General features: G+C 43.2%; 1 protein-coding gene across 1 annotated transcript in view; it reads left to right on the top strand.

Annotated features, from left to right (window-relative positions):
• The window catches only part of OTOL1 (otolin 1), a 26,494-nt gene extending 12,840 nt beyond the window's left edge, over positions 1-13,654 (top strand). The window contains exon 5 of the mRNA XM_010716972.2: positions 12,110-13,654. The gene's annotated coding sequence lies outside the window, so the exon portion shown is untranslated. The remainder of the gene's footprint in view (positions 1-12,109) is intronic.
• Positions 13,655-13,704: the final 50 nt, after the last annotated feature.

Below are 13,704 nucleotides of genomic sequence, written 5' to 3'. Positions count from 1 at the left end.
AACACCTCTCATACTGAAGATTTTTCTCATTAGGCTGTAATGAAAGGATATTTTGCACACTGTCAGCAGTGCTCATGCCAGTCTAGGCTATTTTAGAATAGCAATAATTATTTTCACTAGAAGTCTCTGATACAGTAATGTTCTCTGAAATGTGCTGGAGCAGATGGCAATAAGAGGAGATGAACATCTTGTTTTTTGATTCTGTACAGCTTAATGGAAGTAGCCCTTAAAGTCATATGGTTTTAAACTGATTTTTTGCGCAGTTGATATGTATGAAAGAACAACTCCTGTCACGTCAGGACACCCAAATGACTAACAGTGGCAAAATGTCTCATTGTGAGAGATGAAATAAATAGTGTGGACATAAAAGAGGAGACAAAAGTGTTGTTATTGACAACAGTGAAGACATAAATTAAATCATGGTGATAGGCTGAGGCCAGATGCAAGGATGAGCTTTGATGAGAAAGGCATTGTAGCATAAGACAGCTTGGCCTCCACCCAAGATCACCTCCAAGAGGCAGCCAGGCTTCCTTCCTCCCTGAGGTGGTCGTTCTACAGTATTTAATCACTGGGGCTCAAATGTTGAGTATAGGGGAAGAAGCAGTGCGTGCTGCTGAAGGTAAGGATGGAGATAAACCCATACAGGTGAGAAGGCTGCGGCATGTCCTCCAGCCCTGCTGTTGCAGGTGCTGTAACAAGGATATGCATCAGATGGCTGCTGGGATGGGCACGCTGCTTGTCTGGGGGGCACGGGTGCTGAATGACTTAGTTTAGAAGGGGCCCCTGGAGGTCCCCTTTCCATCACCCATCCAGGACAGGGTCAACATCAAGGCTGTGTTGGCTGCATTAGGGTTCTGTAGAAGCACCTAGAGAAAGTTCCTGTATGCTATTTGAGAGAAATGTAACCACGCTGAGAGGAGGTATATCTTCACTGACTTTCATAGATAAATGCCTCTTTCAGTTTAGGCTTTGACACTTGTTAAATATCCCAGTGCAGCATCTTATTAATGTTCTTGTTGTTTCCGTAATGTAACTAATAGCTGGCAGTTTGTATGGTATAACTACTGAATTCAGACCTGCATTTCACATCAGTGCACTGTTTTCAGGCTAATCTATCATGTGGGTGCAGTAACTGCTTGGCTTTAGGTTTAGTAAGATTTATTTATGTGGATTTGCTCTGTGCAAGAAGCAGTTGTGGGCACTGTTGGCTGTAGCTTGAGTTCTCTGTTATTGTGTGAAGAGACACCAAGGCACGACAAATGCTGGAATGTCACAATCTCATGAAGATAAAATGGTATTTGCCACTTTTGGTTCACTGAATGCATCTTTCTGTAAGGCTTAACCACTGGTGAATCCAGATGAGAGGGAGCTGGATGATGAAAATACTGAGGATCAAGAGATTGGAGGGGAAAAAAGCTTGGTAGATCTGCAGTTCTGCTTTGAATTATCAAGGCATTCCTGCAGTGACTACAGTTTAGAAAGACTTTTCCACTGTGTGATAGGAACACTTTCTGATAATATTGGGCTCCTTGATATTTTTTTTGTGAATGAGGGCAGTCATCTTAGTGCTTTTTGTGATGCTTATATTGGAGTTAAGAGCAATCATTCCTCGACCAGAGAACTAATGAACCTTTTGGAAGGGAGTGTGTGGTTTGACTTGCAGGTTTAACTGAAGGTGGTGGTATCTACATTGGATGTAGACGATGGCCATCATCTCATTGACCCCAGAGGGTCTTTCTCTGCCTCTAACACTTGCTTCTGCAGGCTTATGGAGCATGTACAGAGGCTATTGCGTGGAGCACAACTTGAGGGCACCAGTGCTGTTCCCTTTTTGCACTTGAGGGAATGTAGAGAACAATGCCATTTTCTTCCTTAAACTTCACACGAGAAGGATGTTTACCTTCTAGCAAATGCTCTCAAGTTTCTCAGGTACTTGGAATGAGAGGTGTGCATCCAGCACGGGGGAATCCCCAACCTGAGTGCAAATTCAGTGGAACAGGTTGCCCAGTGAGGTTGTGGATGCCCCATCCCTGGAGGCATTCAAGGCCAGGCTGGATGTGGCTCTGGGCAGCCTGGTCTGCTGGTTGGTGACCCTGCACATAGCAGGGGGTTGGAACTAAATGGTCACTGTGGTTGATGATCATTTTCAACCCAATCTATTCTATGATTCCAGCTGCTGATCCGCTGTGCTCCAGATGTATGCTGCTTTGGAGTTGCTTAATGCCACTGGCGATGCTCTGATGGAGATACAGAATATTTTATATTGGCATTTATGCATGAGCAAATGCTGAAATATGCTTTCAGCAATATTGCATGAGAAAATGTTCTGGACCTCGTTCTAATGGAAAAGTAATGACTTAGTCTCGTAGGAAAACTTAATGTGAATTTTTTTTTTTCAAGTTCGTGTACAAGATGTAGATGTTCTTTCCACAGATGAATATGTGGAACAATCTGCTAAATGAGCCCTATGCTGTTTTGACATAATCCACGCGCTGCCCGATGGGTCTAGGACTTGGTTTGGGTGAAGGGTTCCTGTGCAAAGGCACTGTGCTAATAGCAGCTGTGAGAGGCTCTTCTGCGTTGGAAGTAAAAGCTGCAGAGATGCTGGTCTGCCAGAAACCCACAGGGGAACCGCCGGTTGGGATGCTGGAGGGCACGCAGATGGGGTGACTTCAGGAGCACGTGGCAGCCTCCAGCCTTCCCCTGGTGGTGGTGGGCAGGATGGGTGCTGGCAGCTCGAGGTGTTCTTATCAGCCCAATGTGCCCCAGCTGTGCAGGGATTTATGGTGAGTTACTTTCCATGAGATTTAAGGCGATTTAAAAGCTGCCTGAGATTTAAAAGGCTTAGAGTAGGGAAGCTTTAGGTATTTACAGTGTTTTCAAATTTGCAAATGCTTGAAATGCTGTTATCTGAGCAAAGTCTTGATTAATCAAAATAAATAAACCTGGCTTTCTCTCCAGCAGAATGCTGCAGAGCAGCTCCCTCACTTCTGGGAGTGTGGGGCGATGTGATGAGCAGAGATCTGCAGTTCTGTGTTTGAGATAATGAGAGCTTTTTAGAGCCCACTTGAGCCACGTTGTTCAGGTGTAACTACAGTTGTTGGTTGGTGCCTCTCCATGTGTGTTATAACAGCTCTGTGAAGCCCAATGGAATCTCTACTGTCAATGGGGATGAACGTTGGATGTAGGAGCAGGACAACATGGGTCATTGTGTGGCAGTTGGGGAGGATGTCTTCACAGGATCTAGCTGCAGGTTTGTGCCATGAGGTGAGGACCTCGTGGAGCGTGAGGGCTCTGGTGCCCCAGGCTATTGCAGCACGGGTAGAGCTGTAGAGCTCCAAGGTGGCCCTTTGGGTCTCAGTGGTGTAATTGCTGCTGTTCTCCAGGCTGCAGTCACTGGGTTGCATGGAGGATTCATTGATGCCATGCTATGCTGGGTGAGGCACTGAGGAGAATATCGCTGGTCCACAGGGAGCCTTGCAAGTGATCTGCTATGTGCTGTGGGTGAAAGGGCTGTGGCTTCACATGCTGACTCCCTGTAGAACTGGGAAGCTGGTTGCTACCCACAGCATGTAATAAGTATAGTAGAATTAGTGATCTCAGTCTATTCTGGGCCCTGAAGACACCCTTATTATGGCTTTGTGCGTTGCAAAGCCTTGAGGTGCAGCTCAGGAACCAGCACGTTGCCAGATGCTGCTGCTGCTCATCCTGCTGATTTCCTTGGCCAATGCCAATAACCTCAGAGGAGTGTGGAGTGAGAAATGTTCATGGATAATTCTGCTTGGTGCTAGACGGTGTGTGGGGTAGAGCCCAGTGTCTGTGTCTCCATTGTGCTGTGGACACTACAGCCTATTTTGAAGAGGCACAAATGGAGCAGGGAGCTCCCCTTTTTTGTCGCTGAGGCAGCAGTCTGCAGACACTGAGTGGGGGTTGTGGGGAGGGAACAATTTGAATCTGGTATCTGAAGCAGCCTTTTGCTGAACTGTACTTCACAACCTAGCAGCTGTTCTGAAACTGTCTGGCCCACTTCATGCTTGGAGCTTCTGTGAAGTTATAAATTGTTTGTTTTTTTTTTTCTTTCAACTGCTGCCTCTCCCTGCATTTTCTACCTTTTATTTGTGTTCTATCTTTGTCAGTGCATTTCTCAACTTGATACTTCCTTTCTGAGGTCCCCATCTCCTTTTACAAGGGCTTTTATTGCTTGACAACGGGAGCTCAACACGTGCTGGTTTCCTGGCTCTCACGTGTGCTTTTGCTCCCTGACAGCCCTTCAGGCTCCTGAATGGAGGTGTCTTGATGCTGGTTGCTGCCTCTCAAGCAGAGTCAGCTTTCTAATACCAGGGGAGACAAAATGCAAAGGGTGACATTTCTGAAGAAGCAGAGATTTGCTTTTTGCCAGTTCTGGTCCGTATAATGTCAGTGTTAGGATGCTACAATGACTGATTTTCTCTGCCATTGAAGTCTTATGCTACTGAATAGAACTACCAGAGATCCAGGTAGAGCCATTTGCAAACTATTTTGATTGCTAATGGTCTTTTTTGATAAGGATAGAAAAATTAAGTTGTTAAATAGCTTATCTCAGCAGCTTCTGGTGCACCATGTTCCCATGTCCTCTTTTGCACCAGCCTTCAGTGAGCTTCACTGAACTGTACCCAAGCTCCAAAGTTGAACTCTCCTTTCTTCTTCTGATCCAGTGACAGAATATTCTTGCAGCTAAAGTGATAGATGTGCATGGTAGTCTCTATTATCAATATTGCCAAGTACTTAAAGTGATGCTTAAATCCTGTGCATCTTGAACACAAGGATAACCAAAGTTGAATTTCCTGAAGTCATACGATGTGTGACACTGCAGAAAGTCTGCTGAGCCAGGCAATGCACCAGCAACAGGCGAGATAATGGCTCCCAAAGGGCTCCACTGGTGGGCAGTAGACTGATGGATCAGACCAGCCTGGCAAATACCAGAAGAATTCAACTGGTCACAAACTTAACCTACAGACAGAATGCCTTCTACTAATCTGTTTCATGAAATGTTGCACATGCTTTAGACTTCAGTGTTCAGATCTCTCCCCTACTTGTTCTGGTACTCCCAATTAATCAGTTCACTGTTTCTGGCTCTCCTTCCATCAAGGTGTTTCTTGTTGGCCAGCTAGGTAATTTGAGATCCCTTCTAAACCAAGTCCTGTGACTCTCTGAGCTGGAAGGACTGCTTCCAGATATTTAATCTCTGTACAACTTTCATATGATTCACCCTCAAGTCTTGCTTACTGTTTGCTGGCTTTGTTCTAGATAGAATGTTAATTGGTGCCTATGACACAAAAATACTGCTTATTTAGGGAAATGTATCTGCCTGCGATTTGCTATGCTATGGTGCTGCTGATGTGAAAGATTTTTAGTGTTTAAGTGTGTCCTGAGTAATTTTAATTAATGCTAACCAAAAGTAACCACTGACAAGGTTGTGAGCTTATAAAGAGCTTGTTGCCTGCAGGTACCTTCCCTGCTCTGTTGGTGTTATCAGAGTCTCTACATTTACTCATATGGTGTATCTCAGACTGCCTCTTGTGAAGTCATGTGCTGGATATTGTTTGTGGACCTCAGGCTCATCCATGGTGTATCTTTTATTTCTGAGATGCTGCAGATGTGCTCAATGTAAGCTCATCCGCTTTATCCTACAGCTTTAAGTGGGTCTGCACCTAAAATGGGTCCTGAGGTGAATTCATAGTGACCGTGAGGTGGTTCAGCGTGGTCTCTTTTCAAACTGACTGAGAACACCTCAAGAGATATATATATATATACATATACACACACACTCTTTCCTTGAGCTCATTTGAAAATCAGTGTTAGCTTTTAATATGTTCTGCAAACACTTCCTAGCCTGTGGATTTCTCACTACTTGTAACAAGTACGTGGAATCCACCTAATGCCTTTTTCTTTAGTCACAAGAATGGATCTATCCATATGCCCTGCTTGGGTCGTGGCCCAAAGCCAACGGCATCTGGTGAGAGTTCTCCCAATGCCATCAATCACAGGAAAAACCAAGGATGTTGAAGGGCTGATGTTGACATAACTCATCAATCTCATTGATTTGAATGGGGTTACAAAGACTTGAGAAGAATGGTTGTGTCTTCTGCAACTTTAGAGAGAATGCCCCTCTCTTTGGCCACATCATTTGTTGCTCATCAAAGCCAAACTGTAGACTTTTATTACTTAATCAATGGTTCTAATCAAGTTTTATAGGCAGGGTGGATTTACTTCATGTTTTCATAAATTCTCCTTGTTTTGTCTATCAATATTTACAAGATATTTGGAAAGTAGTTTGAAAAAGAAATCTAATTTTGACTCTCACGTCTTGTTTTTTAATAGAACTCGTAAATTTTTGACCACGCTACATTAAAAGCAGGATCAAGGAAGTGTTTGATAACTGCCTATTAAGTCTTCTGTCCTAAATCAAATCAAGACTCAGGCATTCAGGATGGAAACTCATCTTGTTTCCATAAACACACTTCATGCACACAGACACAGGGCATGGGTACTAATGAATCACAGAAATAAAACTGGTGGAATCAGAACAAAATATCATGTTAACTATCCACTTTTTTTTAATCACACTGCTGTTCTTGTCTGCACCTGCTCTGTCATTAAAACAGTGTTGTTGTGAAAACTTGGAGCTGCAGATATAAAGGATGCAAACTGAGGGTTCAGCCTCAGACTCTGTCCTCAAATCGTTAGGACAAGTGGACATGCTTGCTTTGTTAGTGAGTAGCATTTAATTTAAAATGAAGTTATGTAGCCAACTGCTGCTACATCCCCTGGTGGTTCCTGTGCCTCCCTCCTGGTGTGGAGGCCAGGCTAGAGGAGCTGCTTTGCCATGGCAAACCCCATCTATTCATCAAGCAAGGCTCTGTCTGAAAGCAGGAAAGCTCAATTTTCCCCTCGTATCCTTCCAGAGCTTACTGTCCAGGGATTTCTTCTGGTTCCTTCATGAGATTTCTCCTTGTATTGAAGGTGCCAATGAACATAAACATGCCTGCGTATCCGTGCTTTGTGGTATGCCATTGGTCTGCTGCAGAACTCTAGATGTCAGACCAAAATGGCACATAGCTTGGTGGCAATGCACATTTGTCAGTCTTGTTTTGTAATGTGTGGAATGTTGCATCTTAGGTGCTTGCTTCTGAGTAACTATAACAAATGTGGTCTTGTCAAAGAAATAAATACTCGCTTGGGGATGACTGAGACTTGCTTTATTTGTGTGGGCTCAAATTCAACCAGTTCTAAAGGGGGAAAAGTGATGATGTTGTTCTTACTATGCCAATATTTCAAAGGGGATTCAAGGGAGGAAAATGTTAAAGGGTGGCAACATCCAGAGCAATGGCTTCTTAGTCTTTCATCTCTACCTTAGGTCAACTGCTGAGAAATTTTCTTGTTATCTGTGAGTACCTGGTGAGGTAGGATGACATTTCTTCATTGTTCGTGTCTCCAGCTCACTGCCATCCTTGTCTACAACAGCAGCATGTCCTGGGGTGCTGAATATTTTTGGATATTCCTTAGTAAAAGCGATGAATTCATATTTAATGAAGCCTAAGTGTCAGGGAGAGGCATTTCAATTATACTTCTGACCAAAATAATATTTCAGAGCATACAGAGAGTGGTGAGAAATAATTGTACATTCCTTAATTATATGGCAACTAATAATGGGAAATAGTTTTTTCTCCCATAACTTGACTTAGGCTCGTGAAAACAGATTTTCTTCATTTTTTTTCTTGTGCATTGTGGTTTCAGCTGCCACTTTTTTCTGATCTGGAAATCTGTTAATGAGAGATTTTTCTTCTTCGGGTCAGTTACTTTTATTAAATTCTGAGCAAAGTGACAGGACTTCAATTTTAGCTGAATTTCCTCATGTTCTGCTCTGTGTTGAGCAGAAAAACTTGTTTGAATTTGTTTGGCAGATAATGGATTGCTCATTACAAGAATCACTAAAACAAAGATTGCTTTTAAAATGTTGCCATTGTGTGTTGGGGGGGTTACTTGTGTATGGGGAATGGGTCGTGCTGCATTGCCCTTATCTTATTGGTGCTCCCTAGCAGATCAAAGCTAAGTGCATTCCCTAAAACATGTTTTATTGGACAGAAGAATGAAAATGAGCTCTGATCAGCAGGAAACATTTCTGTCCCTGGTGAGAATATTCCTGCCATTGCAGGAAGTGCACTTTCTATTGAGGACAAGCTGATATTTTCCATATTCTATCTGGTGCCAAATTCTTCTGTGCTGTTGGACTGACATTTAAGTAATCACTTCAAAATCTTCTTTATAGTAGAGAATATTGAATCATCTTTTAACACTGATACTGAAGATTTTTAGCTCTGGGAATCCAAAGCTAAGACTTTGTCATTTTATTTTAGGTATAACATAGCAAAATGTAGAACTTGCATAGTATTTATTTACCTCTCAACAGTGTTTGCTCCATGAATCCTCCTAGAACTCATCGGGGGTGGGATATTTATAAATGAATAGTGGTATTACAAATGGCCCAGTGTAATGTGGACCGTGCACAACTTAAGAACTGTGTGCAGGTACTGAGGCAAATCTGTTGTAGGTTTAAGCATGTCCATCTCTATGGACTCGGAGGTTTGTTCCTCCCAAATGATTTTGCTGCTGGTGAGTTGAGCATAGTGCTCATAGTTGACAGTCAAATTTGGACTGGCCTAAGGAACGTGGAGGATATGTATGATGGGAGGTTGTTCTTCTGAGTGTATTAGAACTCAACAAGTGTTGGAGGGTGTATCTGGGCAAATAGTATATATTTGTCTGTTCACGAAGTTTAGATCAGAAGTGTTTAAGTAAAGATGAATAGCTTCATAAACAAATCACTACTTCCATCTCAGTTGTTAATCTTTGGAAAAACTCTTGCTGATCTTCACCTTGCTAATGCCCCCACGTTCCCCACCTGCACTCACCCAACAGTAAGGATTGCAACATGCTCTGATGTTGTATCTTGAATTGTATTTGAACTCACCTACAGATCTGATTACAGTTGTGTTTTTCTTACTGAGATTTGTGTGTAGAAATTCAGAGTTATTTTCTCTTACATAATGTGTAATGTTTCTTTTTTTCTGGATAATATCTGAAGTGCTTTCCTATTTCAGAAATAGAGTTAACAGTTCTAACTACTGCCACCAGAGTGTTAATTGGCACGGGCTATGCAGAAATTAGTCACTTGACTAAAACAAAGACAAGCAGAGGAATCCCTTGGGTGGTCACAGAGTAACTGGGACATCAGTCAAAGACTCAAAGATGTGGAGATGATTCTAAATTGAAGTAGAGCTCAGACCCAGCTGGGACCTGTACTAGGAAGGTGTGATGAGATGAACTGCTGCCAGACAGTTCAAAGCAGATGGGTGCCTTCCTGCTGGAATTTGTTTAATGCACCTTTTGAGAGCTCCAGAAGCATATGTATGGACTTCTAAGCATCTTCATCTAAGACTTTTGTTCAGTCTCTTAGTTCCTTAAGGAGTGTTTTAATTAGGAGGATAGCTCCATCAGAGAGCTTCAGATTTCTGAGCTCACGATGTCCTGCTGATGTAGGAATCATCTACACCTGGAGCCTGACAGCAGGCCGAGTAACAGCTGAGCACAGAATCTCTGCTAAATGTAATATATAGCTTGTAATGTGGGGGATATTTCTGGAGATCTGGGGCATGGAGTGTCTTAAATAGAGTTATCGAGTCAAGAAAATATGGGTTCTTTTGGTCACAGTTGCAGTAATCAATAACCTTTTCCCAACCAACATATTTTTATGAAGCAGAGCAGCCCTGTCCTTCCACTGAGTTACGTGGACTGTTGTCACTAAGCCACAAGTCAAACACAAACATTTCCCTGTGGCCAGGGCCTTGCCTGGGGCTGAGCTCTCCCCACCTGTCCCAGCCCTGGGTTTCCTGGTGGCTCCTTTTTCTGTTGTTCATCCCATTGGGACCAATGTTTGCTTCCAGGCAGCTGGCACAAATTGGGGCTGATGTGAGTCCGTGTCCTGAGCTCAGGTACATCTGAGGTGTGAGAGCATGCTATGGTCTATGTTGAGGCAGATGGATGGAATCGCCTTTTCTTTGCAGAGTGGAAAATTCTTAAATATATAAGATTTCAGTGACTTTTGGCTGATTCAAATCTCTGCATTAGTTTGTGTAGCTCTGGCATGCGCTCTACAGCCAAATACTGGTACATATATTGAACAACACAAAGAAACAAGAAAACTTGGGGTACTCCCAAACAGAAAACACATTGATTTTTACCAGTTGAACAATGAAACCCAATTCCAGTACTGCTTGATGCCTGAGGCTTGAGACAAGCTGCATATCTGCTTTCAGGCATCTGGGAAGATTTTGGCTTCTCTGAAGCCAACCCAACACTGTGGGGTCACTTCCCCATCTCTGCTTACTGGAACAGATGGAGGCTGTTTTGTTTGAGCAACATCAGAAATAACTACAAAGGTAGTTGAAGAGAAGAACACTGTTTATTCTTAGTTTATAGAACTCCTTTATATCCTGGCAAGTGTTGTCTTTTGTGCTGTCCAGTGCCAGGAAAGCATTCTGATCAGCTTTGTGTGGGATTTGGGTCATCAGACACAAAGGAGGGGATCTGTCCCCCCATGGCTGTGTGTGGGCTTCTGCTTGGGGATCTGAACCACCTTCAGCTGCCAGCTGAAAGTTATTTGTTTTATTCCTGAAAAATAAGAGGATCCTCTTCAAATGCTTTTTCCTATGGTTTTGTTAGAGCTCTATTTTTTCACAGTACTATGCCTTTTGCTGCAATGTTATTTTTCCCATATAAAAAGAGTACTAACTTGCTAGCTTTACATCATGCTAGGCATCTTATATGCTATTTGTATTAATGTGTGCTTCAGTGGATGTTCATCCATGGAAAGTGTTTTCATAGAACAGGACCTAATTCTGCCTGGCAAAAGGATTATCGTGAATACAGGCTGATGCTGTTGCATTGAGGAGAAGTAATTGTAAATAATAGGGGGAAAACTGTTCATGGAATTTTTTTTTTTGTCCAGAGAATTATACCCATTACTTGTTTTAATTGGCAAAATGTGAGGGCAGTGTTGTATTTTGTTGTGTTGCAAAGGTGGGAGCTGAATGCTTTGTCTGGATGCAGTTGGCCAAGCTTTGTTGCTGAAAGTGCTCATCTCCAAGAGGGAAATGGCATGCTAAGCTCCGCTGGTTTTTCAGACGTGGCAGTTGCCTTATTTTTGTCTCTTGCTGCTTTGAGGCTTTGCGTTTGATTGTATAAATGCTGAAATTTTCTGAGATTAAAAGGAGTTGCAAGAAGTTATTCTGGAGGCTTCCCTTCCCCGGTTTTCTCTGACATTTAATTTCTTTTTTTTTTAATACTGTATTCTTGCTTTATCCTTAGTTTTGCTAGGTCTCCTTTCTCTTTCTTTCTTCCTTCTGACACTGTAACATGTTCTTTTCAGTGTTTTTATAGATCAAAGCGCTCTTCTGCCTTCCTGACACTGTCTTTAAAACAGGTATTTCAATTAATGTGGACTGCAGAGGGAAAGAAAAGATGATTCAAGAGTGCTGTAGTGTCACAGCAACTTGATTTGAGCATCTCTGAGTACTTTGCTCAGCTCCTGCTTGTTCAGGCACTGAAATATTTTTTTGGTCACATTTGATTTTCATCTAATTCCTGTGGGATGCATCCAGACAGCAAAAGAGCTAAGTGCCCCAAAGAAAGCAGAAGAAAGAAGGTTTAGAGAGGTCTTGTTTATTTGGGTAGGGCTTTTGAAGATGAAATGAATCTTTAATTGGCATCTGGCTCCTGGGAGTGCTGCTCTGCAGCCATGTGCGTCCTGTGAGACCCAGCCACCTCATCAGCCACTGCCTGCTTATTTTATGTCTGTACTCCACCTGCAGTGGGGTCCTGCGGGAAGCCTGGAGCACCCCGTGGTGGAGAGCAGGGATTAGTCGTGCGTCAACATCTGCTGCTTAACAGAGGAGTGCTGTATTTTGTCAGAACAGCTAGCTTAGAGACTTGCATGTCCTCTCTCTTAATTATTGCATCTTATCAAGCAAATCCCCAGGAAGGGAATGAAGGTGAAACTTTGCTTTTGCAGATTTCTCCACCATGGTGCAATTTTTCTCAGCAAGGGAGGCTGTGAAGAGGTGAGAAAGTGGAAGGAAGATGAATGCAGATGGTCCTTCTGTGGCATTAGAGAAATCTGGAAAGATTCACAGGGACATTCATCAATGAGCCTCTGTTTCTGAGAATCACAGAACCATTAAAATTGGAAAACACCTTGAAGACCACCGAGCTCAACCCACCCCACCATGCCTACTGTGTCCCTCAGAGCCACCTCTCTACTGTTCTGGGATACCTCCAGGGGCAATGGACTCCACTGCTCTCTGGGCAGCTGTGTCAGTGCATGACTGCTCTTTGGGGAAAAAAATGTTTGCTTAGCTCCAGCTGAGCTCCCCTGGAGCAATGTAAGGCCATCACCTCTTGTCCTGTTGCTGCTCCCTGGGAGCGGAGACCAACTCCCAGCTTGCCACAACCTCCTTTCAGGGGTTGTAGGGAGCAATGAGATCTCATCTGTTCTTCCTCTAGATGGAACCACGTAATTACCTCAGCTGCTCCTCCATAGGGCTGTGCTTCAGACCCTCCTCTGCCTTTGTTGCCATTCAATAGATGCACTCTACCACATCAATATTTTTCCTGTAGCAAGGGGTCTCAGAAGAATCCATGAGCAAGACTTTGCTGCTATCTGAAGGAAAGGCTCCAGAGCTCAATTGGATGCGAATGTTTCTCCCTGGCACTCTTCTCATGTAGCTAATCTCCAGGAGGATGCAGGGTTCAGAGTATGAGCATGTTTTGGGTTTTTGCATAAGGAACTTTGATCCCAGGCCGTGTGTCTGTGGTGTCTACTTTCCATGACATCTGCCATGTGCATTTTTTCCCTTCCCTTGTTGCAGGGCTTCCCCTGTAAGAAGTACAGATTAAATTAGGAGAAAGAAATAGAAGCACATGGGCTGGAGCCTCCTATGCCAGGTTTAGCTCACAAGTTATTGCTGTCTGTGCTTTGCTCTGAAGGCTGGGATGTAGATATAAAAGTGTACCTCCAGTTTCACGAAAAAGCTTAATTTTTTTTTAAACAAATGGTGCTTCAAGGTACGGAGCTGGGGAATGGGGCCTGTATTTATAGCCAGTGTCTGTGAGTATGTGAGATCTGCAGCTGTACCACGTGGGCGCTGCTGATCTGAAAACTCCTGTTCACAGCAGGTGGGACGCAGGATGGCTTTGGTTATTTAACAGCTCAGTTGGAATCAAGCAACCAGTATCTGCTGCAAATCTGCTCTGGAGTCCTGGTAAAACTGCTTAGTGCTACTGTGTTATTTCTTTAGCTCTGGTCTCAAAATTGCACAAAACCATTATGGACTAGTGGGCACTGTAAATACGTATGCCAATTCCTTAACATTGTCTTGCTGTTTAATGAGCTGCTGCTTTGACCTGTTGCAGTGTCAACAGGAAGAAGACAGTCCATTTCTCCCTGAGGGCCAAGTGAAATGCTGAAATGGGTAAGGACACAATTTGTTTCTGCAGCTGCTTTGGGTTTAGGTTGTCATTGAGTATGTTTATTTGTTAGAAAGCAGCCAGTGGAATCATGTAGTCTATCTTTTTTTATAGAAAAAAAAAAAAACCCAACAAAAAACC

Source organism: Meleagris gallopavo, chromosome 11 (assembly GCF_000146605.3).
Source record: "Meleagris gallopavo isolate NT-WF06-2002-E0010 breed Aviagen turkey brand Nicholas breeding stock chromosome 11, Turkey_5.1, whole genome shotgun sequence".
NCBI classification, from domain to species: Eukaryota; Metazoa; Chordata; class Aves; order Galliformes; family Phasianidae; genus Meleagris; species Meleagris gallopavo.
Note: the sequence above shows the minus strand (reverse complement) of the source record. Positions and strands in the feature narration are given on the sequence as shown.